At 36.6% G+C, this 27,184-nt stretch overlaps 1 long non-coding RNA gene across 1 annotated transcript in view; it reads right to left on the bottom strand.

Annotated features, from left to right (window-relative positions):
- The window catches only part of LOC112915050 (uncharacterized), a 260,526-nt gene extending 233,668 nt beyond the window's left edge, over positions 1–26,858 (bottom strand). Inside the window, exons 1-3 of the long non-coding RNA XR_011994905.1 lie at positions 26,820–26,858; positions 26,642–26,714; positions 25,218–25,293 (exon numbers count right to left, since the gene is read on the bottom strand). This is a non-coding gene — a long non-coding RNA (uncharacterized lncRNA). The remainder of the gene's footprint in view (positions 1–25,217; positions 25,294–26,641; positions 26,715–26,819) is intronic.
- Positions 26,859–27,184: the final 326 nt, after the last annotated feature.

The raw sequence follows: 27,184 nt of genomic DNA on the forward strand, positions 1-27,184 counted from the left end.
AGACACACACACACAGCACACACACATTTTTTGGTCATATTCTTCTTCTGGATATTCTTTAGCATTCTGTAATCCTCCTTCACAGACATATCAGGATTATGGTTGGTTATCTGTATAATGAGTAGTGTGCTGCATATCTGTACCTATAGATTATAGGCTACATGAGGGCAGGGATTTCTTGTTAATTCCTCTACTTGCAGAATCTCTCACAGTGCCTTGTACATACTTGATGCTAAATCATTACAGATTGAATCAATGAATATTTCACTATCTTTTTTATTTTCTATGTTTCACTGTCGTTAGCATGGCACCGACCATGACGGAAACAGACCTAACAAATATATAAGTAGATTGGCTGCTATGTAGATTGGTGCAACCTCACAAGATTTCAGAATTATTTACTCGGGATGTAGCATTTTCTATTTGCTCTTGTTATTGTGTTGGTTTTGTGTTTTAGTATCTATAAAGAAAGAGTGCCCAGAAAGCTGTAAAAGTGGTAATAGAGTGTAACGATTAAAGAAAAAGAGAAAGGACCATTTTTATCACCTACGTCCTGTCATGTGCAAAGCCTAAAATGTGTTTTCCACAGTTTCTACCAGATGTTTGGATGACTTTTATCTCTCTTTTTCAATGAGCTACTTCTGCCACCTGAATCAGGCATCCAGGATGCACCTGTGGTTCCTTCTGAGTTCCAGTCTAAAAGGACACAGGAGACATAATTCTTGCTTTTGATTATCATGCAGAATCTCATCTAATTTAGGATTTACTCAAAGATGTTGAAGTATGAATATTGTCTTTGTTTTCTTGTCTGTATCATCTTCCTGCTTATTCACTCTTAAGACTAAGACATTCAGAATCTCTCCCTACTGAATTGAATAGAGCTGGATTAAAAACCGGTTTTGGAGTGACATCACCAAGACAGCTACATAGGTTATTTCTGACTTCGTTTCTCCACACAAGAAGAATAAATAACAACTATTCAAGAACAAGACACTGCTGAGAGAATCCTAGAATATGGGGGTGAGGCTGAAACACCTCCCTGCATCTCAGAGACCAAGAGAGACTGCATAGAAGGGTGGGACAGCAAAGACCCTCTTCCAGGCCAGTGCAGCACTGCAGAGAGGTGTCCCCTGAGCCTCTGGTTACTCCACTGGGAAAAGAGAACCCCAGGGGACAAGGAAGCCCCCATCAGCATTGGGGGTTCCTCTGTTGTAGCTGCTACATTGATCTCCCACCACGGGGCCTGCAGGGGGATCTATGGGGCCCAGTCACTGGGAAGCTGACTGTGACTGTGATGAGCAGCATGGAGGAGCTTGCAATAACCAACACATGGATCTTGGCTGATTGAGTTCATATCTGCAGTTCCCAAATAGTCGTTCCAACCAATGGTTATGCTCATCTACAGAACCAAGTCGGGATGCACTTTGACCAGAGAACTTGAGGGGGCACAGACTTGCCTGATTCAGATCTTTGAATGAGGAGTTTTGCTGACTCTAGTTTTCCCAGTCAGGCAAGGGGCTGAATCACAGCCCCACTACCCACGGAGTGTCTTCCAGCTCCATCTGACCAGGACTGGGTGACAGCTTCTGGAAGCTGTGTGACTGAGTAGTGCTTGAGCTGAGAGGTGGGAAAACAGCTGATCTCCCCGACAGCAAAGCCAGTACTGACAGGGAGCATTGCCTAGCTATGCACAGGCAGAGGCTAACTAATAGCCAAGACTGAGGGTACCTCTGAGCCCCTCCCAACCAGAGAGCCTATTTAAGAAATTGGGAGTAGCCCAGAATATCCCGTCCCCCTTCTACACAGGCAAGAGAACTGAGACATAGCCCTGCCTTCTGGGAATAGTCTCTTCTGGTCCCATCAGATCAGAAGAGCTGGTGACAACCCATGGAAGTGTGGCCCAGGGGTGCTCAAACTGAAAGGTAAGCCTCAGAAGCTGGTAATTTGCAGACCAAAGCCAGTGGCCCTGTTGGTCAGGGAACTTGGGGTGCAGATTAAGACAACAAATAAAGAGCTCTGCTGGGTTTAGAGCCATTTTTCCCACTGGGCCCCAGGCAGAGAATCTTTGTAGCCTTGCTCATTGCTGCAAATATCCTTCAGCCTGTCCAACCAAGGAACCTAACCAGAGCACACAGGAAGCCCCATAGCTCATTCAATAACCCTATATATAGTAGCACTTGAACACAGAGCACAGCCCATGGCTTTCCCTATCTGCAGAGCAAAACCAACGGCCTCACCTGACCAGGGAAGTATACAACCTGGCCTGATTTGAATCCTCAAACAACAGGCTCTACAGGCCCTGGTCCTGTCCTGCCACCCTGCCAGGGAAGATAAGCTAATTCATAACCACACTTACTAAGTACCCAGTCATGGCCAGAGAATCCAGGCAACTGTGGAGCCCATGCTACAGCCTTACTTGGGTAGGGAACCAAGCCAGTAGTCCTATCCAACTGTTCTCAGGCAGTAAGGCACACCCCTACCCCCAACCCATGAGTTTGAACAATTGCCTTGACCCCAAATAAACCATAATTGCAAGACCCACCTGCTCAAGGACATTACCAACAAATACACCCAGAAATCCAAACTGGGTTGACTGATGAAGCACTGTCTCTGCCAAAGCAAGTCTACAAGGTCTAGAGGAGGTGCATGATTGATCAAAGTTGCAGATACTAATATAAGGATCAAGGATTACAAAAAATCAGGTAAATATGATAATAACAAAGGAAACTAATAAAGGTATAATAACTGATCCTAAAAGAAAACACTTCTATGAACTGTCAAAGAATTCAGAATAATCTTCCTAAATCAGTTTCTTGAGCTGCAGGAAAACACAGTCAACCAAACAAAATTATGAAAGCAATGTCTGAAAAAAAGAGAAGTTTGACAAGAAAAGAGCATCCATCAAATAAACCAATAGAAATCCTGAAGCTGAAAAATATAATAAAGTAAGTTTTAGGAATCCCAACTGCACTGGCTGTCAGAAATGAGGACAGTCTTGGGGACTGTGAATTTAGATGTTGCAGTTTGCCTAATATTAGATATTATCTAAAAGCAAAACAAAATAGAAATCCACCAACCTACATAGATAGTATAAACACGGGGAAACATGCATTAGGAGTCACACATCAAAGAATGAAAAAAATCCCTTGATATGACAAGTTGGCAAATGTAATAGCCACAGGATGCCACACAAAGAAATCCATGCCATATAGCCTATTCTGATGTATATTTAAATTATGCTTTAATTCCCTTCTATTTGTCTAATAATATTTCTTAAACATAATTTCATAAACATTAACAGGTTGCTAGAGAAACAAAGATGTATTGTCTGGAAGCCGGGAAAAAAATCCATAACTGTTAACATCTTTACCCCAGTGTCTTTGTTATATTCATCACCATTGTCTATTTTTAACACATATTCCTGCTCTTAACTGGCAATAGAGTGCTTTTTATCTTAGGGCTTGACACATTTTTTATGTTCTTTCAAAAATGATTGTCTTCTCCATTTTTATTTTATTTTATTTTATTTTTTTTTGTCTTCTCCATTTTTAATAAAATTAACAGTTATTCATCTCCCAGATTTAAATTATGTTTTAATATTACATTATATTTATTATAATTTGTAATTAAAATTTGTGTATTTATTATTTGACTACTTGATGCTGAACTCTAGTTTCATGCTACACTAGATCTTAATATGTTTTATATGATACATGGACAGTAAAAGATGCTATTAAAAAATTTATCTGGGCAGCCTGGGTGGCTCAGCAGTTTAAGCACCTGCCTTCAGCCCAGGGCTTGATCCAGGAGTCCCGGGATCAAGTCCCATGTTGGGCTCCCTACATGAAGTCTGCTTCTCCCTTTGCCTGTGTCTCTGCCTCTCTCTCTCTCTCTCTCTCTCTGTCTATTATGAATAAATAAATACAATCTTTAAAAAAATTTTATCTGTCTTAACTGTAATTTTTGCAAACTGGTTATAAGGGTATAAGATATTTGATTGACAGAAGATAAGGACTAACAAGTCATGAAATCGAGCAGCTGTTTATTTCCAGAGGTGAAGAGGGGTGAAACAAGCCAAAAATGTCTGTGGAAGGTGATAAAGAAAAAGATTTGAGAATCTCTTCCATTCTTTGGAATAAGAAGACAAAAATCCAGCAGTAGGTCAAACTTGACTGACACAGAGAGAGTACCTGAGAAAGTTCTGGGCAAGAGATTCACGGTAAAACAGCAAACAGCTCAATGTGAGGCAACTGCAGGTAGAATCAGTGGCTGGCTCCATTTGGAGCCAGACTGTGAAGGATAGATAAAGACACGGTCTGAGAAGAGCCCATCGTGGACACAAATCCAGGTAAAACTCTGAAATAAGACTTCTATGTTAAGCCAAAATAAGCTAAATTCTTTGACAGAATGTGTCCACTTATCGCCTGTTTATAATTTGTGCCCCGAGATTAACCAAAAGGCAATTTTTTAAAACTCACTCAGACCATCTTTCAGTTTCCTGATGGCACCAAGCTTGTTACCACCCAAAAACTCTTTGGGCCCTTCCCTTTGTCTGGAACATTTCTCCAGCTCTGGTTAACACTTACTCACACTTACTGCCCCACATTTAATGTACTCCTAAAAGACTTTCTCCATTCCACCCAATTTAAACCAGTGCATTGCTGACTGTATATCATAAGGTCCTAAGCAGATATTTATATGGATTATTCTTACGAAACTCATGACAATTTATGTACACTTTTGTATTTGTATTTGTTGAATAACTTGTCTCCCTACCAGCCTACTAAGGTTAGAGTTATTAAGGTTGGAGTTGATGTCTCATTTTGTTTACAATTGTCTCTAACTTAGCACATTGACTGGTATAGTGATTAATAAATACTGACTAAATGAATAAATAGCGGTTATGAAGGTACAGTAATCTCACATGGCAGAGGGGTAGAGAACTGTCAGAGGCTGTGAACACTAAGTCTCCAACACATATGGAGAAGTCCTACTAAATCTGAAGTGATAAGAGAGTCAAGCATGGGTGCCTTACTGTTGTAGGTACCTTCTTGGTTTCAATATAATTTATCCATGTTAGGTTTTCTTTAAGATGTAATCATATTTTTCATGGCTGTAGACTGTGGGTTCATGTTAATTGTCCTGGTTGCAAATTAGTAAATGCATTATGTCACTCTTATAGTATACCACCAAAAGAAGAAAATCTGTTGGGTGGACATAAAGTAAATCTAATTAATTCCACTAAACAAAATCAGATAATCCAGAAAAAGCCATATTTTGAAAGACGCTGAATTTATACCGAATAAATAAATTGCCCTGTAAACATAATGTTGGAAATAGAAGAAAAGAAAAAGACCACTTGAGTTCATATTAAGTTAGATGATTTTTAAATCACGTTTTTCAAAAGAACTGGGCTAAAGGTGTGGAATAAACTTGGCCCTCTGATTTTTTTTTCCTTGAGTAACCTTATACCAAATATCTGTACTAGTTATCCTGTTGTCATAAGACTCATTAATCTTTACCAACATTGGTGAACAGCCAGTAGTGGGCGGGACTAATGGATCCCTACCTTTTGTCAGTAGGGATGCCATCTAACTTTGTTACCTCTAGATTAGTTTTTAACTGAAATTGCTTATATATGACTGATACTGTTAATGGGAAAGGATATTAAATACGGATTATATCTTTCATAGTCTAGCTAGCTGGGCATCTTGGACTTAATACTTCCCATCTGTGACCCTTTACAATACATTAAGCACACCTTTTCAGCAGCAGCTCTATTATAGTTAATCATGCCGAGGAAGAGATTGTACTAAACGTATTAGCAAGACACTGACATTAACCAAATGCTAGTCAGATGTGTCAGGGAACAAAGAGCTAAATCTAGACTCTGTCTTTTCAATGGACTTTGAGCTTTTAAGTCAATGGTATCTGAGTCTTTCCATCCAACAATATGAGGATTACTGGTCTTTCATTACACTGATATGTGGCCACACATATTATAAGACTATAGTAGTCAACTATCCACTTGTTTAGGAAATTTAGATGCAAATTTTACCATTTACTCTCTGCAATGTGCATATTCTTTAAATGAAGAGCAAAGCACAAGTACATGAGTTACAGAAAATAACATAAGGCTTTTAAACTCTTCAGGAAAAACAAAGCAAATCAAATAGTAAGTACAGTGATAATCTTAGCAATATATAGAATGTACTATAATAATGCATTCATTTTAGAAACTACATTGTATTCTGTAAAAAAAAAAAGGCAGATAAATGGTATAGTCTTATGATATAAAAATGTAAATGTTAATGGAAGATACCAAATGTCTGGGAACAATATACTTCTGAAAGCCTTGGAACAGTTGAGGCACCTGACTGGCTCAGTAGATAGAGCATGTGACTCTTGGTCTTGGGGTCATGAGTTCAAGCCCCATGTTGGGCATAGACCTTACTTTAAAAAAAAATGAAAACCTTGGAACAGAAAGACTAGGAGACTGAGACAAAGTAATTGCACAGGAACAGGGAAGGGAGACCTGCATGTATCAAGAATGATTGTTAAATTGAATTATATCCTACTCAGCTTTATATAGTAAAATTATAAAGGTCTGAAGGTGAGATTGATGGGGGACCTGCCCTATCAGGATGAGGCTGAGATTCAGAAATAAGCTTTTTCACAAAGAACAGATATTCCTATGATTTGGTATGGGGCACAACAAGGAGAAGTTGATAAAAGAAGATTGCAGATACAGGGCTACTTAGGAAAAAAACAGTATTGAAAAGACTCTGACCTGTCTACATGTAGCTTCAGGTTTTATCACTTCCCTATACTTTATTAGTAAACTGTATACACTGCCCCAGAGAGAAGCTTTAGGTCTTCTCAGGGAATCCTTTATTTTAAAGTCCTAAATTTTAAAAATTCATTCTAATTTTATTTTGTGTATATAAAGCCTTAATATTTGTATAATCTTCCACTCAAAAATTCTACTCCTAAGTATTTTTATTATTTTAATCATAAATTATTAGCTAACATATATGGTAACTCATAACTCAGACACGGTCTATGTACTTTATGTACACCTAAAATCTCAATAAATTCACACAGCAAACCTATGAGACAGATATAATTACATTCCACAGATGAAGTGAGGCACAGAAAGTCCAAGTAGCTTACCTAAATGGCTCACATAGCTATTGGCACACAAGACTGTGAACCTAAGTGTTCTGGTTCCTGGGGACACTGCTCTTAGCCTCTAAAGAATAGCACTTGTCATGAGGATAGAGATACCCGCTAACTGAAATGGCAAAACTATCCCAGATGCAATAACTGGGGATTAGTTAAAAAAAAAAGGGGTTAGGGCATATATACATAACAGATGACATAAAATGTTATTTTATCATATGAAAAATGATCATGTTATATTGATTGACCAGAAAAGTAAACTTGGTCCTGGAGTATGGATGCTGTGAAGCAGAACCCCCAGCCTACCAGTGAAGGATATGTGGCACAAACAGCAATAAATCCCTGTTGCTTTCAGACATCGAGATTGTGGGTTGCTGGTTACTGGAGCATGATATAGCAAATATAACTAATAATCAGCATATGCTCTAGATAGACGAAATCTGATGAAAAAAACCTAATCATAGTGGTGAAGATGAATTGTAACCATCAATTATTCTGGACCAGAAAAGGGCACAGAATCACTTTAATTCAGTTGTCATGACCTTTGGTATTAGATATCCATTTTTAAACATTATCTAACTGTTAGATACTTAAATCTCCTTTTCTGAAAATGTGAATAATTTTCTGTGAGAATTCAATGAAACTGTAAAAGGTGCTTAACATAAAGCCTAGCACACAATAATAACTGAAGCCACAGTAGCTTTTATTATTCATGGAATGCCCATCTCAGCTACATGATAAAGCAACAAGTTGGAGCTAAAGTTGCCCTGAGAGAAGATCCAATTTATATCACCAGAAAAGACTCACTTGCCTTTCTGTTTCAGATACTTTTAGATTCTGAGCAGAAGAGGTGGCAGGGGGAAGGGCTTGCTACCCATACCATTCATTATTTAAGATAAAATGATTGTAGCCTTTTACATAATCTACATTCACAAATAAAGAAACCAAAGTTCATTAGACAAATTCAAAAGCCAGTAAACCAGGACTCCCAATTCCTCTTTGTAAAATATTCACATTATGGGACATTTTCATTTAATGCTTAATCTCATTAACTGAGACAGAGGGAGAGAATCTCAGTAACCTACCTGGGAGAATAGTGCCACCAAGACCTCAGTGAAAAATTGTGAAAACATTCTCAGTCCATGAGGCTCCACCAGGGGCTCCACAGATGATTTTGACTATCAGGAAAGAGCTGATATTGAAGAATGACCCGTCTTCTTTTATTGGAATCTCCCATAATGTGTAGATCATATAAGAAGAGATTAAATGAAGTCCGAACAGTACTAAATTCTTGGATTGTTGTGACTTCACTATTCCTTACAACTAAAAACAAGCAGAACACCCTTTGCCAATTAAAACAAAACAAAACAAAACAAAACAAAACAAACAAAAAAACACAGGAAGTGTGAGGAAGGATAAATATTATCTATAACAACAAAAAACAACAAATAGATGACAATCATAAAGTTGATAACATACCAAGATTTGTATTAGCATCCTTCCTCATGAAAAAGAGTTTAACTCAAGTGTTCATTTCTCACTGAAAATTGATGAAGAGAATATTTACATTTACAATTTTTAGATAGATTTGCCATAGAAGTATTTAGGCAGATCGTTCAATATTTAGGAAGAGAAGGAAGAGATCAATATTGATACATTCTCATTTACGAAAAGAAACAAAATTTTCTTACTTCTCAAGGGATCCTTTATATTTGCTATTTTAAACTTAATAGTTTTTACTCCTAAAAAAATGCAATTAACTTTGCCAGTAGAAATTTAAAGAGATCAAGTCTGTACTTGGTATATTTACAAACAGAACTCAGATATTCCTTGTGTCTTTATTTATTTATTTTTAAAGATTTTATTTATTTATTCATGAGAGAGAGAGAGAGAGAGGCAGAGACACAGGCAGTGGGAGAAGCAGGCTCCATGCAGGGAGCCCCACATGGGACTCGATCCTGGGACTCGATCCTGGGACTCCAGGATCACAACCCAGGCCAAAAGGCGGCGCTAAACCGCTAAGCCACCAGGGCCGCCCCTCCTTGTGTCTTTAAAAAAAGGTTATAGACAAAGGAAAAATTTTACTGGCAAAATGAATAAATTAAAAATTAGGTTTCAAAATTACTGTGCAAAGTGACACAAGTTACTTGATCTCTCCATATTTTTACACTGAAATTAAACTGATTTTGTATATATAAATCTAATATTATGATAAGTCTAGTTCTTATTTATTACAAAAACAGAGATTTCATAAGTAGCGTTATTTAGACTTTTATTAGTGTATTAAAAAGGCAGATTCTTCCCTACAGTCTAGTATTTTGAATACTCCAATATTTTTTATATCATGTGAATTCTAAATTTGGCTCTTTGAAATCCTTGAGTTCTCAAATAACATAAATTGCCTAAAGAAGAGATATATTAGAATATTTTGATATTGTCTAATTATTATTGCTTTATCCTCCTTTATGCTAAGGCTATAAATAGGGTATATTCTATCCTATGGGATTGTATCTTTAAATTGATTAATTATATATATATGTATATATATACATATATAATTATATGTATATACATATATATATATATGGATCTGGTTCTTCTACTCAAATAATATTTTTAGGAGGTAGAAGAAAAATCAAGAAAACAGTCCCAGATGTTACTTATTTCTGTAGCCTATTATGCTCTAATATTTGAGATTGCCTCATATTTAAAGATCTAATTCTGTCAGGTTTATGAGTTTTTATAATATCACAAAGGCCTCTTCCTCTTTTTACTTAATATGTATAATTTAACAGAATATTTTCTTAAAAAAACCATGATATTGGTTAAAAACACTATTTAGAAAAAGCAACAAAATTCTAGGATTTGTTTTACTCATCATTCCATAAAAGGTTAGGAATATATAATTATTTAAAACTTGCAAACTTTAGAGTTCACAGATTATATTGTTAACTACTTATTTAAATAAGTGTTTATATTTTCCATATTAGGATATCTTTTCTGGCATCGTGGTCATGATGATTAGTACACAGCCTTAAACGTTTATTTAAAAGAGAAAACAGACATTTCTCCAAAGAAGACATATAAATGGCCATGGAAACATGAAAAGCTGCTCAACATCACTTGGCATCAGGGAAATACAAATCAAAATCACAATGAGATACCACCTCACACCAGTCAGAATGGCTAAAATTAACAAGTCAGGAATCCACAAATGTTGGTGAGGATAAGGAGAAAGGGAATGCGAGCTGGTATAGCCACTCTGGAAAACAGTATAGAGGTTCCTCAGAAAGTTAAAAATAGAGCTACCCTATGATCCAGCAATTGAACCACCAGGCATTTATAGAAAGGGTATAAACATAGTGATCTGAAGGGGCACTGGCATCCCAATATCTATAGCAGCAATGTCCACAATAGCCAAACTATGGAAAGAGCCCAGATGTCAATTTATGTACACACACACACACACACACACACACACACACACACACACCATGGAATATTACTCAGCCATCAAAAATGAAATCTTTCCATTTGTAAGGCTGTGGATAGAACTGGAGGGAATTATGCTAAAAGAAATAGTCAATCAGAGAAAGGCCATTATCACATGATTTCACTCATATGTAGTATTTAAGAAACAAAATAGAAGATCATGGTGGAAAGGAGGGAAAAATAAAATAAGATGAAATCAGAGAGGGAGACAAACCATAAGAGACTCTTTATCATAGGAAACAAACTGAGGGTTGCTGGAGGGGAGGAGGTTGAGGAGATGGGGTAACTGGGTGATGTACATTAAGACAGGCATGTGATGAAATAAGCAATGGTTGTTATATGCAACTAATGAATCATTGAACTCTACTTCTGAAACTAATATACACTGTATGTTAATTAATTGAATTTCAATAAATTTTAAAAAATAAATATAATAAAAAGGAAAACACCTGGGTGGCTCAGTATAGCTTTAGCATCTGCCTTCAGCTCAGGTCATGATCTCAAGGTCCTGGGATGAGCCCTGCATAGGACTCTCTGTTCAGCAAGGAGTCTGCTTCTCCCTCTCCCTCTGCCTCTCTCCCTCCACTCATGATCCCCTCCCCTCTCTCAAATAAATAGATAAAATCCTTTTTTTAAATTAAAAAATAAAAGATAAAACTTACATACACGTGTTCATATTTTAGGCATACACAAATTTCTATGAAATAATATTTCCAAATTAACAATTAGTCCCGGTTTTTTTTATCTGCATTCATGCATTTTATTACATAGGAATAAAGTATGAAAGATGACACAAAAATAGAAATGCTACCACACAGTTAAGATATATAACTCTAGTCTGAAAAACTTGCCTGTCTTTCCAGTATGCTAGAAAATAATAGCAAGAAGAGTGAAAATATTTCCAAGATGGTCTCTTTACTCTCAGACCACTACTATACTAACACTTCTTACACCACAGATGTGGTGTTTTATCCCTATGCCAAGCAATTCTCCACAACATCATCATCAGTTGAGTGTCCTACCATTTAAGTAAATTTCTGACACCATCTACCTAGAGATAGCATTGGATTCCACAGGCTAAGAGTTCAATCCGGCAAGGCTACCACCCACCACTAATTCAGATTCTGATGTGAAACATACATATGTGTATAATACTGTGAAATATACATATGCTTCAAACTAGTACATGTATAACATATAAATCTTACTATATTTATTAATACATAAATTAGGGCACACAAAATTTTTATGTATTATATATTTAAATTAAAATTGTATATTATTATATATTAAAATTATATACATATGCATATGCATGCACACAAGCACTACGTGCTTCAAATTAGCACATTTTTATTGATCATTCTTTGACACTGTAATCTACATTAAAGTTAATTTGGAAAACTCCAAGTTATACAATTAGCCAATCATTTGTGTCTCCAACCCTTGAGGTAGTATGCATTCCTTCATTCAAGCCAATGTCTAGAAATAACCAATGGTAGCACATTGTAAAGACAAAGAACCAACTTGAGTTACCAGTGTCTTACAATTTTATTACAATCAACTGTAGTGGCAGCAATCATTTAAAATATTTAAACTCACAAAATAATAATAATAATTAGACTATTTTTTTTACTGACTTTGTCAGCAATTGCCAATATGTGATAATAACAGAAGAAAACCAAATTTAGTTGCCTTTATTACTGTTCTCAAATTCTCTGTGGATGATGCACTCCACAACTGCCTGCACCTGAAGCAGGTAAGTCTCAGCACCTTATCATCTGTACACATTGACTGCTCTTATTCTTAGTGTCTAGACAATTTCTATTATATTGTATATGCTAAATAAAATTTTGAGGAATGAGTTATTGAGAAATTATTGAGCTATTAAGAAGTATCCGTAAATTTACTATTATGTTTTCATAGACTTCCGAGAAATACTATCAGGCATAATAATGTGATTCTGGTTCTTTATATAATTGTTCTCTGTTACTACTAAAAGCCACCAAGCCACTCATTTTACTTCTAATAGTTTGAGAATGTATTGGACATATGACACCAAGTATGAATCATTTTTTATCTTATTGTATTCTGCATAACAGTTTTTGCCATCCCAAATAATATGTTTCAAAATAAAAATATATGGGATAATATTATTATACAATTAGCAGAATGTCTGATACACAGCATAGATGGAATGCATGTAACTCTCCTCCATAATTGTTTTCCTGCTTGATTTATGAGGTTGGACATTTGGAAGGGAAAGAGAGTATAAAGGAGATGGAAAATCACCAAATGATTATTGTCAGACTTAGAGTCTATTAATAAAATTGTCTTTACTCATATTATTGGAATAATGGAGACTCACAAAATTTTTTTTGTATCTGTATTCTCATTTTAACTGTCAACAATAAATTAGAAAAACATAAATATTTGCTGTTATATTGGTAATACAGTATTTTTCAATGGGTATCCCTTCATATCTGTTTTAAAAGACAAAAACAAAACTGCTATTTTGAGCTTTCCCATAGCAGTTTAAAATTTTTACATTCCTATACTTTTCTAAGGTATAAATCAAAAGAAGAAGAAGAAGAAGAAGAAGAAGAAGAAGAAGAAGAAGAAGAAGAAGAAGAAGAGGCAGAGGAGGAGGAGGGCAGTACTAAATTGGGATTTGCTAAGAAAATATTGAAAAGTATATTTGGCTGCTATTCTCTTTTTCTTCTCACCTATAACACCCTACTTTGATTTGTGCATTATGAAGTATGAAAAGGAGAGAATGAAGAAAGGAAAAAAGGGTTTCTGGTGGAAAGTCAGTGCTATAGAATTTTTAAAATGAGTATTAAGATGGCCATAATTATTCACTCTTTCAAGCAAATTATCATATTGACCATGTAAAGAAATGTTAAGGTAATGACTAGTTCCAATAAGCGCAGCATGTACATTTGTGGTTGATTTTTTGTAAAATAGACGCAATCATTCCATTTCCTTTATTCAAGGCTCAGAATAGGCAGGCAGTACCTTCCCACTGACTCCAGCCTTGACCATCCAACTAGCTTTGATCATTGGAATAATAGTGAATGTGACATAAGAATTAAATGTTCTCTACGTGCACTGGGGATTGCCTTCTGTTACTGCCTTGGTGAGAATGTGTTCACCACTATGTCAAGAAGCCCAAACAAGTCTGTTGGATTATGAGAAAGCAAGGCCCTGTCACCCCAAATTCTCTGGCTGCCCTGATCCACAGCCTGCCAACTGCCAACTGTGCCAGCCATCATCTGACTTACCAGCTAGACACAGACACATTAGAGGGCCTAACAGAGATCAGCCCAGCCTGCTCAGACCAGAAAAACTGTCCAGCCAATCCAAAGAGCAATGGGCTCAATAAAGTGATTGTTGGTTTAGGCCACTGAGTTTTAGAAGTAGTTATAGAGTAAAAACTAGAAAATACAGTATTTTCAGAAAAATCTCCAAATACCCAGACAATACTGGTAGAGCTAGCAATTCCATTTAAAGAGAAAGTTGGTTTTAAATTTAAAGATACTGTCATATAGATACAGGTTTTCCTTCCAATACCATCTCTAATTATTGTCTTATTTTTTCTAATAAAACTGGAGAAACCATCTCCTGATTAGCCATATGATGAGTGCAGTGATGGTCTAATTCTGTAAGAAATCTTTTGGAAAATATGAAGCATCTCATAGGGATAGAGCAGGGAACAATGAATTTTTGTTAGTGCCGGGCATCGAGCTAAGTATTTTCTGTGTGCTATCTCATTTACCCTTCAAGGAATGCCATGTTTTTAATCTCCATTTTAAAGAAAAAAAAAAATGAGACAAAGATAACCCAATTGGTAAGTTGACGAATCAAGATCCAAGTTCACATTAGTCTGATTCAGAAAGTATTTAAATATCTCCCAAACTGCAAAACATCTTACAGTTTGTATAAATACTTAAGACTACTAAAGTTTAAAGAGACTTAAAGAGATTTTTTTTTAATTTTTTAAAAATTTTATCAGTGGGAAATATCAGAAAGGGAGACAGAACATGAGAGACTCTGGGAAACGAACAAGGGAGGGTAGAAAGGAAGGTGGGAGGGGGGGTGGGGGTGACTGGGTGATGGACACTGAGGGGGGCACTTGACGGGATGAGCACTGGGTGTTATGCTATATGTTGGCAAATTGAACTCCAATAAAAACTAACTAACTGGGATCCCTGGGTGGCGCAGCGGTTTGGCGCCTGCCTTTGGCCCAGGGCGCGATCCTGGAGACCCGGGATCGAGTCCCACGTCGGGCTCCCGGTGCATGGAGCCCGCTTCTCCCTCTGCCTGTGTCTCTGCCTCTCTCTCTCTCTCTGTGACTATCATAAAAAATAAATAAATAAATAAATAAATAAATAAATAAATAAAAACTAACACTAAACTAAACAAACTAACTAAACTAACTAACTAAACAAACTAACTAAACTAACTAACTAAACTAACTAACTAAACTAACTAACTAAACTAACTAACTAAACTAACTAACTAAACTAACTAACTAAACTAACTAACTAAACTAACTAACTAAACTAACTAACTAAACTAACTAACTAAACTAACTAACTAAACTAACTAAACAAACTAACTAAACTAACTAACTAAACTAACTAACTAAACTAACTAACTAAATAATTTTTATGTTTAAGTAATCTCTACATACAGCATGGGGTTCAAACTCACAACCCTGAGACCAAGAGTCACGTGCTCTACTGACTGAGCCAGCCAGGTGCCCCAAAGAGATTTTTTTAAAAAAATTTAACTAACAGCATTTTTAAAGATGAAGAAACAATGATCTCCAGAAGATAAATTCAAGATTTTGTAGCTAGAGAGTGGCATAGGGGGAACAAGAAGGTTTATTACAGGAAATTATTCTTAATCCAAACATGGTTAACTATAATTCCTGTGTATTTTACACATTTGATCTCAGGCTTTGTGTAACCAGGATGGAAGGTGAAAGTAGATGATCTGCATACGGCGATGGCGGTGATATAGAAGATAATCTCAACCAAACTTTTGAGCTTGGCAACTGCCAATTTCCCTGATACCATTTCAGCATGAGGTCATTGTTTATAAATGGAAAACTCATATTTTGCACTTTTCTAATTTAAGGAATTTTCAAAGAAACAATTCTATAAGCAGTTCCCTAAATCTAGCAATATACTTTTTCTCTCTTTTGGGGGGGAGTGGAGATGAAAACATAATTGTATTTTGACTTACAAGGTTAAAGTAAATTTAAACAAGGTTCTCTTTAATCAATTCAAGAACTAGAGGCAGAATTAACTATTTTAAAGAAAACATCTGAAAAGATTCCTTTAGTGTTAAGGAAAATGAAATATCAGTAACAGAATCTCTAATTAAGGAGCAAATATAAACTGTTTCTTATCTTTCAATCCCTATTCCAGATTTCTAGATTACCTCTGATATTATGTGTCCTTAATTTTTTTTCACTGTATGGTCTCCATTTGCAATATTATGTTAGGTAGTATAATTCAATTCAAGTAGGTTGACGAATTGCATGACTTAAAAATTTCAATATGTAGAAGAGAATTTTTTGTCCTGATCTTATCCACAATTTAATTATTTTACATGCTATGTCAAATATACCATGACCGAGGCAATGTTGTAATCAAAAGATTACATCATCTAGCTTTGGGGAAAAAAAAGGTTACATTGTCTCTGGAATCATAAATACGTAATAAGCACATGTTATGCTCAGGTCTGAGGGTGTCAGGTGTCCACCAGTCACATTTATTCAGACTTTGGTTCGAAGGACTTTATCAGTCCCTTTAACATTGCGAACTTCCTTGTTAGAAACTAGCATGGTTTGTCGAACCTACTGTCTTCCATTCTCTATCCTTCTAACTTTGTTCTGTATTTCTCTGTATTATCTATCATTATCAAAGGTACCATATAGTTACTTATGTGCTAATTGCCAATCCATTTATGTTCTTTGAGTTCAGCCATGGCATCTGTCATTACTGTATCCTCAGGGTCTAAAATGCCACCTACCCATAGTCAGTGCTCAACAAATATTTTTGAGTGGGTAAACTAATACCCTTTCTCCTTTTTTTTTTTTTTTGTATTGACCTTTCTCCTTTTTTAGGTAGAAATTTAACCTTTAAAATTTTTAGTTTCTGGAATACAGATTAGAAGTGTAAAATGTGTTCCCTAGCTTCTGTTGCATGATATCTAATCATATTACTATCTTCTTATTTCCTGGCCCTTCACACTTCTCTGTGGGTTTTTCATGATAGATTGTACACGTGGTATGAATAAGTCTATTAGATATACCTTATATTTTCTTTCTCTTGCCTTGCTTCCTTTCTTCTTCTAGTTTCCTTCTCCTTCTCTCTTTTCTTCTTCTTCCCCTCCTCCTTGTCCTCCTGTTTCTCTCTTTCTCCTTCTTCTCCTCTGTCTCTCTCTTCCTCTCTCCGTTCCCCCCTCCAATTTCAGCTACTGTCTTTAGTACTGGTAGATGAGCTGCTCCCATGAGGCATTTCTATCTCTGACCAGGCTCCTGCTAATCTCAGGATTAACTCAGGGTAACTAATATTTTGTGTTTGGGCTCTTAGGATGACTTCTTTTCTAGAAAACCTCTAGTGCACTAATTCAAATACAATCTTAGCAGGCTTGATTGGTCATCCCGTCAAATATTCTTGAATCTAAGTAGGAGACACAATTAGAGTAACTACCTTCCACTGTATTTTCCCAAAATTCCTGGGAGGTCATAGGCAGCAAAGAAATGTGAGTTTCTGTTCAAAATCTAGAATGGAATTATAGTTAGTTTGGATCTAAAAGTAATTTGAAGATTATTCATCCTAATTTAATATGTGAGGAATTAAACCAAAACAGGCCATGGGACAAGCTTAAAGGGAGTTAGTAATTAGTGAGAGGGATAATATTTGAGATTATGTAAGGCAGATTGAGCATGGAGGGATAATGATTTTGAAATATCCATCTCTGTGTGTGTGTGTGTGTGTGTGTGTACTTTCTTATAATTTTCATCAACCCTCAGATGCTATCCTCGCATTTAAGAGGGGAAACACATTGAACACATTCAAAAAATACATTTATTTATAAATGTATTAGCTTTTGTGTTTTAGAAGCCTAAAGATTAGGCCCAGGAAATGGGGACCTAGGTGCTTAGGCAAGAAACTTGGGAGCATGTGCAAAGAGTAAGAGAATAAGACATGTCTCTTAAAACTAGACACACATCTTTAGCTGCCCAGGAAGATTGAAAGATAAGAATAATAGTCTGAGGATAAAGAAATAGGTGGGGTCCAGGCTGAGAGAACAGGAGCTGTGGGGCCACATGATCAGGAGTGGTTTCAGCATCTGGAAATGGAGAGAACACCATCTATCCCACACATCCCAGCAGCCCTGTGGAGGAAATGCCCCCAAACTCCTAATGGGTACCAAAAGTATTTGGCTCAGGACCTACCTTGGCTGTCTTTTCCATTGGCATCTAGATTCAACTGTGGACTTTGACCATTGAGCATTAGGAATTATGGCCCTTGATTCATTCAGTTCTTCCCTTGAATGTCTACACACAATCATTCAGAAAAAGTGTCAGTTCAACCTCTCAAGCTCATCTTCACTTATGTCCACTTTCCCCCATCTTATAATAATGACTTTTATCTAATCTATCTTCCCATCTCACCTGGAATCCTGTAATAGCTTCCTAATTTCTCAGGAGTCTCTTTTTCCTTTTGCCCTGCCCAAATCCTCGTTTTATACAGCAGCCAGGATAACTGAAAAAAGATTACAGACTAAATCAGATCATTTTACTCCCTTCAGTAACTTCTCGTATACTCACCCTGGCTTATATATATACATATCTATAAATTGTATCTTTAATTTGGCCCCTGCCGGCTTCTCTGAACTTGTTCCCCACCTCTCCACTCCTTAACTACTAGACCCCTCCCATATTGCTTTTTATTTCAGTTCCACAAACATTCAGTTCTTCCCATATAAGCTCATTTTCTGTTTCCTCTTCCTCACTGCACTTTCCTGTCATCTTTTCATAGCTGCTCCTTTTTTTTTTTTTTTTTTGCCATTCAGATCTCACTCTAAGTGTTTAGATTTAAAGTTATTCTCCATCACACACAGTCTAACTCTTCACACTAATAAATGTTTACGGCTTACTTGTTTGTTTGATTGCTGTCTGTCTTCTCCATTCAATTGCAACCTCATGATAGTTTACAATTCCCCCCACCTCCCAGGGCTACCCCCTCAAGTTTTGAACAATATCTGGTAGATAGTAAACATTTAATTTGATAATAAATAAGTGGATGAATAAATGTAGGATGGATGAATGAACAGAACTTTGCATTTAGACGTTACTTGGATCCTATTTGGCTTACCATTTTCAGCGTTCTGGGATGTTCAAAAGTCCTTGCAAAGAATGTTACTGGAGGGGTGGTAGAGGTTTAGAAGGAACCTTCCTTCACCACCCATGGCCCTCCTACACACACGCACACACACCCACACATACACACAGGCTCACGTGCACATTTTGATACTGAAGGAGAAACATGGAAGGAGAACATGGGAGGAGCTCAGTAAAGCTTATTGCCTTATTAAATGTTTTTGAACCATTTGTTTACATTCAGAAAGATGTAATGCCTCACACTTTGGAGTTGGACAGACAACTGTCTAGTGCTGTCAATTATTGGTCATATGATCTCTGGTATTTTTTTTCTTTTTGGGTTTTGTATGGTTAAGCAGTTATATCAGAGGAAACTAAAATCAGAGCTAAGAATATTTTTAAATTAGAAGAGATAATACCTAAGAAGTAATGAAATTTTTCAAAAAGAAGTAGTGAAATTTATGTAGTATCACTAGTTATCATAGTTATAAACAATTATGTTATCACTAATGATAAAAGTTATCACTGATAGTGGTAAAAAATAGTTATCATTAATGCTAAGGTATTACTAGCGCAAATAATTGTTAATAGTTATCACAGTTAACACTAATGATGAATTATCTTCTGAGTACTTAGGATGTGCTGGATGGTATTCTATGCATAGCACAGGCATTAATTCTTCACAGCAGCTCTAAGCAGTTAATTATATGCCAATTACATAGGTGAGGGAAGTGAGTTCCGGAGAGGGGAAGTAACTTCTCTCAAGTTCTCCAAGTAATTTACCAGAGTTAGAATTTGAACCCAGATTCCATCTCTAAAGTCCATGCTCTCAGTAGAGAGACTGGCATATAATAAATATTAAGTTAGTTTTAAATTCTATCATATCTTCTGTTTATTTTTAAATTTAATCCTTTTTATTATTTGTATGAGCTCTTCACATGGCTTTTGTCGTATTTGTTATCAAGCAAGATCTTTGTAATATCACAACATGTTAAGCGTAAAATCAAAGCACCTAAGAAATATTCCAAGTCCTTTAGTTACTTAAAACTAAAAAGAAGTAGGGCACCTGGGTGGCTCAGTTGGTTGAGTGTCTGACACTTGATTTTGGATCAGATCATGATCTCAGGGTCATGAGACTGAGCTCTGTACTTGTCCCTCTCCCATCCCTCATGCATGCTATCTCGCTCTCTCTCAAATAAATAAATAAATAATATTAAACAAAACAACACAAAAAACTAGGGCACCTGAGTGGCTCAGTCAGTTAAGTGTCTGCCCTTGGCTCAGGTCATGATACCAAGGTCCTGGGATGGAGCCCCTCATTCCACTTCCTACCCTGCAGGTAGTCTGCTTGTCCCTCTGTCCCTCCCCTCATTCAGGCTTGCTCTGTCTCTCACAAAAAATTAAATAAAATCTCATAAAAAACTAAAAAGGAGTAATATTGGGGAGGAGGTGAGAGAGGGGGTTAAATCTAAATCCTCCACACTCACGTGAACAACTTAACCTACGTAAGAGGCTAGCCTCCCTCATTTCCTCTGCCATCCATGAACAAAGCCTCATGGCACTTGAAATTCAAAAATGGCCATTTGGTTTGAGAATACAAGTTTTGATCTGTGCATTGGCATCTACTAAATCTGAGAGGCCCAGTGATCCAGGCTGCCAAGCGTGGGAGGCTAAACTAGCTGCCGCCTCTGGCCAAATTAATTCTCTCCCACAAGCTTACACTCAGCGGTCTCTGTCAGAAGCATGTTGTGTCCAGTATTTGTCTCATTATCTTCAAATTGTGCTGGAGAAACACATCTGGGGTGATATGGCTCCTCATGAGGGGGAAAGATATAATTCGAGGGGCTGATAAGACACAGTGGGAAGACGGGCCACATCCTCGGCCAGTTTCAAAGGACAATGGCAGTGAGCTTTTTATGAGCTTTGGTTATGCTATACTGAAATGATTTGCTTCCATCCCAGGAAAGACTTGCAGTGCACATGGTTCTGATCAAAAATAAGAGCTAGAGAAGAGTTCAAGGTCAGGGTATAGGTGGGGCTTACAGAAGAGAAGAGAGACAGAATTTAACTGGTAACATTTGAAATGTAAAATCCTGAAAGAGAAAGCTCTAAGAATTTTATCTCATTCTTTATCCACTAGTGTAATCAGGCACGTGGACACTTACAGACCTTATGACTGTGACTGATTTTCCAGAACACACTATTTTCAAATAGTCGAATATTCTCACCAATTGTCTCCATTTTTTTAAACCACATCTTGATTTTTATCTTCCAAAAATATAGTCACATAACTAGTACATATATTTCTCTAAGTTTAAGACATACAAGGCTTCCCCCACCATCCAAAAAGAAAGACCTTTGAAGCTTTTTATAAGCCAAAATGGCATGAAGCAAAGAAGCAATTACTATTAATTTATACAGAAAAAAATATTTTAGCATTCTCAGACTCAAAAACTACCTCTCTTAGGCTTTTCTGATATCTTAGAACACATCTTGCTAATGAATGCACCGAACGAATCAAGATAGAGCACAGATGCTCACAGACACTGCTCCAAGCTGTGGAGACTGGATGCTGAGGTGCTGAGTGAGTTCCCAGGGAAGGAGCCTGGTGGGGCCGCTCTCACTGCTCGGGCGCTCGCTGCCTCTAGAAGGCTCATTGCAAAACAGAGGCTGATGCTGTTTTTGCTTTTGCCTTTTTTTGTAAGGGCAAAAATCCACTTTGGAGTTTTCTCAGTTAGTGACAATGAGCACTAATGTACATCTTGCTCTCGTAAAAGTAAAGTGGCATTAGCACAAACTTTTGAAAAGTGGGGGCTACCTGTATTTGGTTTGAGAGCATCACCATTCTGTAGCTAATTGAATGACCAAACATAAATATATAGAAATAAGTTTATCTTTACACAGTAGTCCCCCCCTCACTTGTCTGTGCCCTTGCTTCCCTCCTGTTCAGTCACTCACTACCAAACCATAGTCCAGAAGCAGATGACCCTCCTTCTGGGGTAGCATCCTTCTGAGGTGCTACATCACAGTGCCTACACCATACACCATTCCCCTCACTTCATCTCATCCCCTAGGCATTTTATCATCTCACATCATCACAAGAAGTGTGAGTATAGTATAGTAAGCAATTTTGATATATAGAGGAAAAAGACATTCATATAGCTTTTACTACAGCATATTGTGGTAATTGTTCTATTTTATTATTAGTTATTATTCTTAATATCTTGCTGTGACGAACTCATAAATTAAACTTTATCATAGGTGCGTATGTATAGAGAAAAACACATAGTACCTATAGGGTGGTCTATTATCTCCAGTTTCAGGCAGCCACTGGAGGTCTTGGGATGTATCCCCAACAGATAAGAGGAGACTACCAGAATGGAAAATGAAGAATCAGAGTGTGAATATTATTTGCCTTCTTGACAAATTGTTCTTTGAGAACAGAAACAAAGCTCCAAGACTTTGGAGGGTAGGAGGGATAAAGAAACTCAGTTTGTAACACACTGAGAGAAGGAGTACAAATATGATCCTTAAGTTACGCAATACTTTATAACAATGCAAACAGACATATATACGCAGTACACAGAATTTAACAAAACAGGAAGTAAGACATTTTACATTGACAGGAAGCTTGACATTTTACATAACGATTATATCTTTAAGGACATGAACAGTATTTTTCAATAACAAATACATTCAAAATGATCTTTACTCCTATCTAATGAATTATTTGTGCAATTCCTTATGTTTGACTTTCAGATATTCGTGTGCTAATGAGGACTTGAGGTGTTTGTTTAAAACGGAGATTCCTGGGTGTCTGTTCCGGAATATCTAACCTATTTGTCTAGGGAAGAACCTGGGGATCTGCTTTTTTTAACAAGTATTTAGGGAGACATTATCTATATTTTCCACCTGTGAAAATAAATCTCACTTTCACTGAATGCCTACTGTGTGCCACTTTTACAAATGATTTATTTCTTTACTCTCTACAGCAGTCTTTTGAGTTAAATACAGTTATCCACATTTTATTAACAGGTGAACTCAGGTGGAAGGAAGTCGTTTGTCATGATCATAAATACAAAGCGGAGTCAAAATTCAAACAAAAACTGATGGTTCCAAAAAAAAATTAAAAAAAAAAAAACTGATGGTTCCAAAGACTCTGCTCTTCCCTATTTACTGATTATCATGATAGAGACACATTCATAATCAATACTAGGAATAAAGGTGGGGGTATTTGGGGGTTGGGGGGACCTTAGAAAAGGATAAAATAAAATGTCAAGAGAATGACAATCTTTAATGATGTCTACTAAATTCTCATCATGAAACCATAATCCATTGAAAGGAAATGATAAAATAAGCATCGGATTGAGAAAATAGTTTAAAATAAGCAGCACAATTACATTGTCTAATTGAAAGCTAGTTAGTTATGAACAAGCATGCCTATAAATTGGCGAGCAAATTCCGGTTAATCACATTTGTGAGTTTAGCAACCTCAGTGGCTCAAAATCTAGTTACAGGAAGGTACATATAACATTAGATTAAAACAAAGAAACAACAAAAACAAATACTTCTTAGTATAAGAAAACCTACTTCTTTACTGTCTTCATTTTTAGTCTGACAACTTTGTTGTGGAGGTGGAGTGACACCACTTTATAAATTCAGAAATTATTGAGCATATTGTTGGCAGAATTCTAAGAGGCCTCCCATGATACCCTTGACTCCCAGGATGTACGTTCTGCAGGATACCCTCCTCTTGAGTATGGGTGGGCCTGGCTTGATCAGGCGATGGCTACCAGAGACAGAAGTCAGACAGATTCAAAGAATGATAGGGCCTACGGGGGGGGGGGGGGGGGGGGGGGGGCTACATGCAGGGAATTACAGAAAGCTTTCAGGAGCTGAGAGAAGCACCTGGTCTACAGCCATCAAGAGAACAGTGGCCTCAGTGCTACAATTATATAGAACTGAATTCTGCCCAAACCGTATAAACTTGAAAAAAAGAACTCCAAGCTCCAGAAGATAATGCACCTGAGTTGATAGCTTGATTTCACCCTTATGAGAGGCTAAAGAGAGAAACTACCTTAACCAGACCTGGAACTTCTGACCTATGAAACCACGAGATAGTGTATTTGACTTGCCTTAAGCCTCCACGTCTGTGGTAATAATAATAATAATAATAATAATAATAATAACAATAATAATAAAAAATAAGGAATAAAAACAAATAAAAGAATAATCAGAAGAAAATAATAAGTAAGGACAATAATAATAATAGTAATAATAAGGAATAACAATAATAAATTTAAAAATAATACTGCTATATGCCAGTATTTAACTAGCATGGGAGTTCAACCATGAACATGATGGACAAAATTATCTGCCCTAATGAACTTAAGATATTAATGGAGTAAAACTGACAATACAAAGCTAAAAATAGAATAAATGTACATATAGATATCCTCACGAGTGGTACATTCTACAGAGAAAGTAAAAATAGGGCAAGAGTGAGAGACTGACTATTGAGGGCTGGGTGGGACTTTACCCAGGGCAGTCAGGGAACAAATATCAGAAGAGGTAAGAGTTGTGTCAAGCCCAAAATGATAAAAAGGAGGCACCACGCAAAAACTAAAGTTTGGATCTTAGTCTAAACCCTATGAAGAGTTGTAGCATGGGGGAGGGATATTTATCTAAATGACTCTTTGAGATGCTGTCTCAACGGAGAATGGACTGAACTGGGAGTGGGGGGAGAATGGAGAGAGTCAATGGTGGGGAATCATCATCCAAGAGAGACCTTGCCCACTGCAAAGATTTCACCATCACCCAGGACAGATATGAAGGATCAGGCTGGAGAGATAATCCCCAGGCTTGAAAGGGGAATTTCCAATAATGTTGTCATGGATCATGTATTATAGACATTTTCTTTCAAAATTTTCAGCAAGGAAATTTTTCTCTAGGATATTTCCAAACCCATGTAATATAGACCTCTATCACAAGAAGAGTGGTAGGAAGGCAAGACAAGAGGTGGGAAGCAAGATGGAGGTGGAAATTCCAGTAACCTATTTTGAACACCAAAAAATGACCTGAGGCTTTCAACAAATTAGTAGCTCAGAGAAAACTGAACGTTAAACTTTTACATACTTACAGTATTTCTTAAGATTATCTCAAGTCACATCCAAAGTCTGACAATCGTTTTGGGGTGTTTTTTTTTTCTTTTTGTCCTAGTAACAAAGCATAGGAATTCAGTTAACTTTTCTTTTTTTGCCAAAAACATAAATGTTGAAACTATTTATAAATTATGTAGTGAATGCTGCTTTGTTCAAAATTAACTTATTATGATTAGAATAAGTGTTATACTTTCAAAAAATTAGAATCTTCTTCACACATTCTTCATAATAACATGACAGCGTTCTGAAATGAAAAAAAAATGTGAACGTGGCATATATTTATGTATATTTTTAAGTGTGAGCATTTTCCTCTGCATCTCTAACTCTCAGACTAATAGGAAAGAATAACAGTATGCACAGAAAAGTAAACCTAAGGAATTTTCTTTAGAATTAATTTACGACAACATGTAAAATGTAAAACATGTTTTCAAATAAAATTCCCAACTCTAATTAGTCCCAAAGAGAGCAAGAGATTACAATGGAGTAGAATACAATTTTCTTCTCTCACTCCTTGCTTTCATCTGTCTTTCTATTTTCATCCCTTGAAGAAGCTGTTATAGACAGAACTGTGTCCCCTCAAAATTCATGTTGAAGTTCAAAGCAACTGTATTTGAAGAGAGGGTCTCTAAAGAGGTGACAAGTTAAATGAATTCATAAGGATAGGACCCTAATCAGGTAAGATTCATGACATTATAGGAAGAGATAACAGAGATCTCTTGGAAAAAGGCCATGTGAAGACACAAAGCAGCCAGGAAAAGTGCTCTAATCAGAAACCAACCCTGATAATTCTTTGGTCCTGGACTTCTAGCCTCTAGAACTATGACAAAATGAAGTTCTGCTATTTAAGCCACTGGAATTTTGTTGTGTTATTCAGAATGGACAAATATACAAACTGAATTCAAAAATCAGAAAAATATCATATATAACCACATAATTAGAACATTAGTGAACTTGGTAACTTCAAAGAAGTTCAGATTTACACAAGCAAGTCAACATCCTCAGTCTACCAGCTAATGGACATGTTTGCTTTAGATTAGAGACGCAAATATGGGGTCCCCTGATTCTTGGGAATGTTAATGTTGAATTGATCATTGAATGTCACTCTTAATACTTAAGATTTTGATAAGTTTTCATCATTTTCTTGATAAAGTTAGCTTTTCCTTGTTCTGAATTGAGGATGAGTTTAGTGAAAGTTTTATCTATAGGAAGCAATTTGTGTAGTAAAATAATAGACATCTACTAAAGCCCTTTGATTTCAAATAGTTTCTCTTGTAATTAATGAGAAGGAATTTTCTAATCTCTATATGCAAATAAATAAATAAATCGCCAAGAACCACCATAACAATGAAAAAGAAAATACTGAACCTATATCACATTATTCAGGAAAAGTTTATTATCTTACATTTCTGGAGGTCAGAAGTCCAAAACTGGGTCCTATAGAACCAATGTCAGGAGAGCTGTGTTCACTCTGGAGACTGGAAGAGAACGTGTCTCTTGTTATTTTCAGCTTTTAGAAACTACCTCCATTTGTCGGCATATGGCCCCCTTTCCAGCAATGGTACCCTACTGACTCTGCTTACCTTGTCACACCTCCTTCTCTGACTCTGGTCCTTCTGCCTGGCCTTATAACAACCCTTGTGTATACACTAGACCTACCCAGGTAACCTGGGATCATCTTTCCATCTCAAGATCTTTAACTTAATCACATCCACAAAATGTCATGTAAGGTAATATACTGACAGATTTGGGGGATTAGGACATGGACAACATGGCAAGGAGCATTACTTTGCTGATTACAGCACAGCTGCCCTAGTGTTTCTGCATATTATGTGTTGGCAGGTAGAACTTGAAGATAAATCTAACTGTGTATAGTTCATGTTAAAGGAGACAATATGAAAACCTGAAATATGGTGATCAAGAAAATCTAGGTGTAAGTTCTTAAGTC

This window comes from Vulpes vulpes, chromosome 10 (genome assembly GCF_048418805.1).
Source record: "Vulpes vulpes isolate BD-2025 chromosome 10, VulVul3, whole genome shotgun sequence".
Taxonomy (NCBI): Eukaryota; Metazoa; Chordata; class Mammalia; order Carnivora; family Canidae; genus Vulpes; species Vulpes vulpes.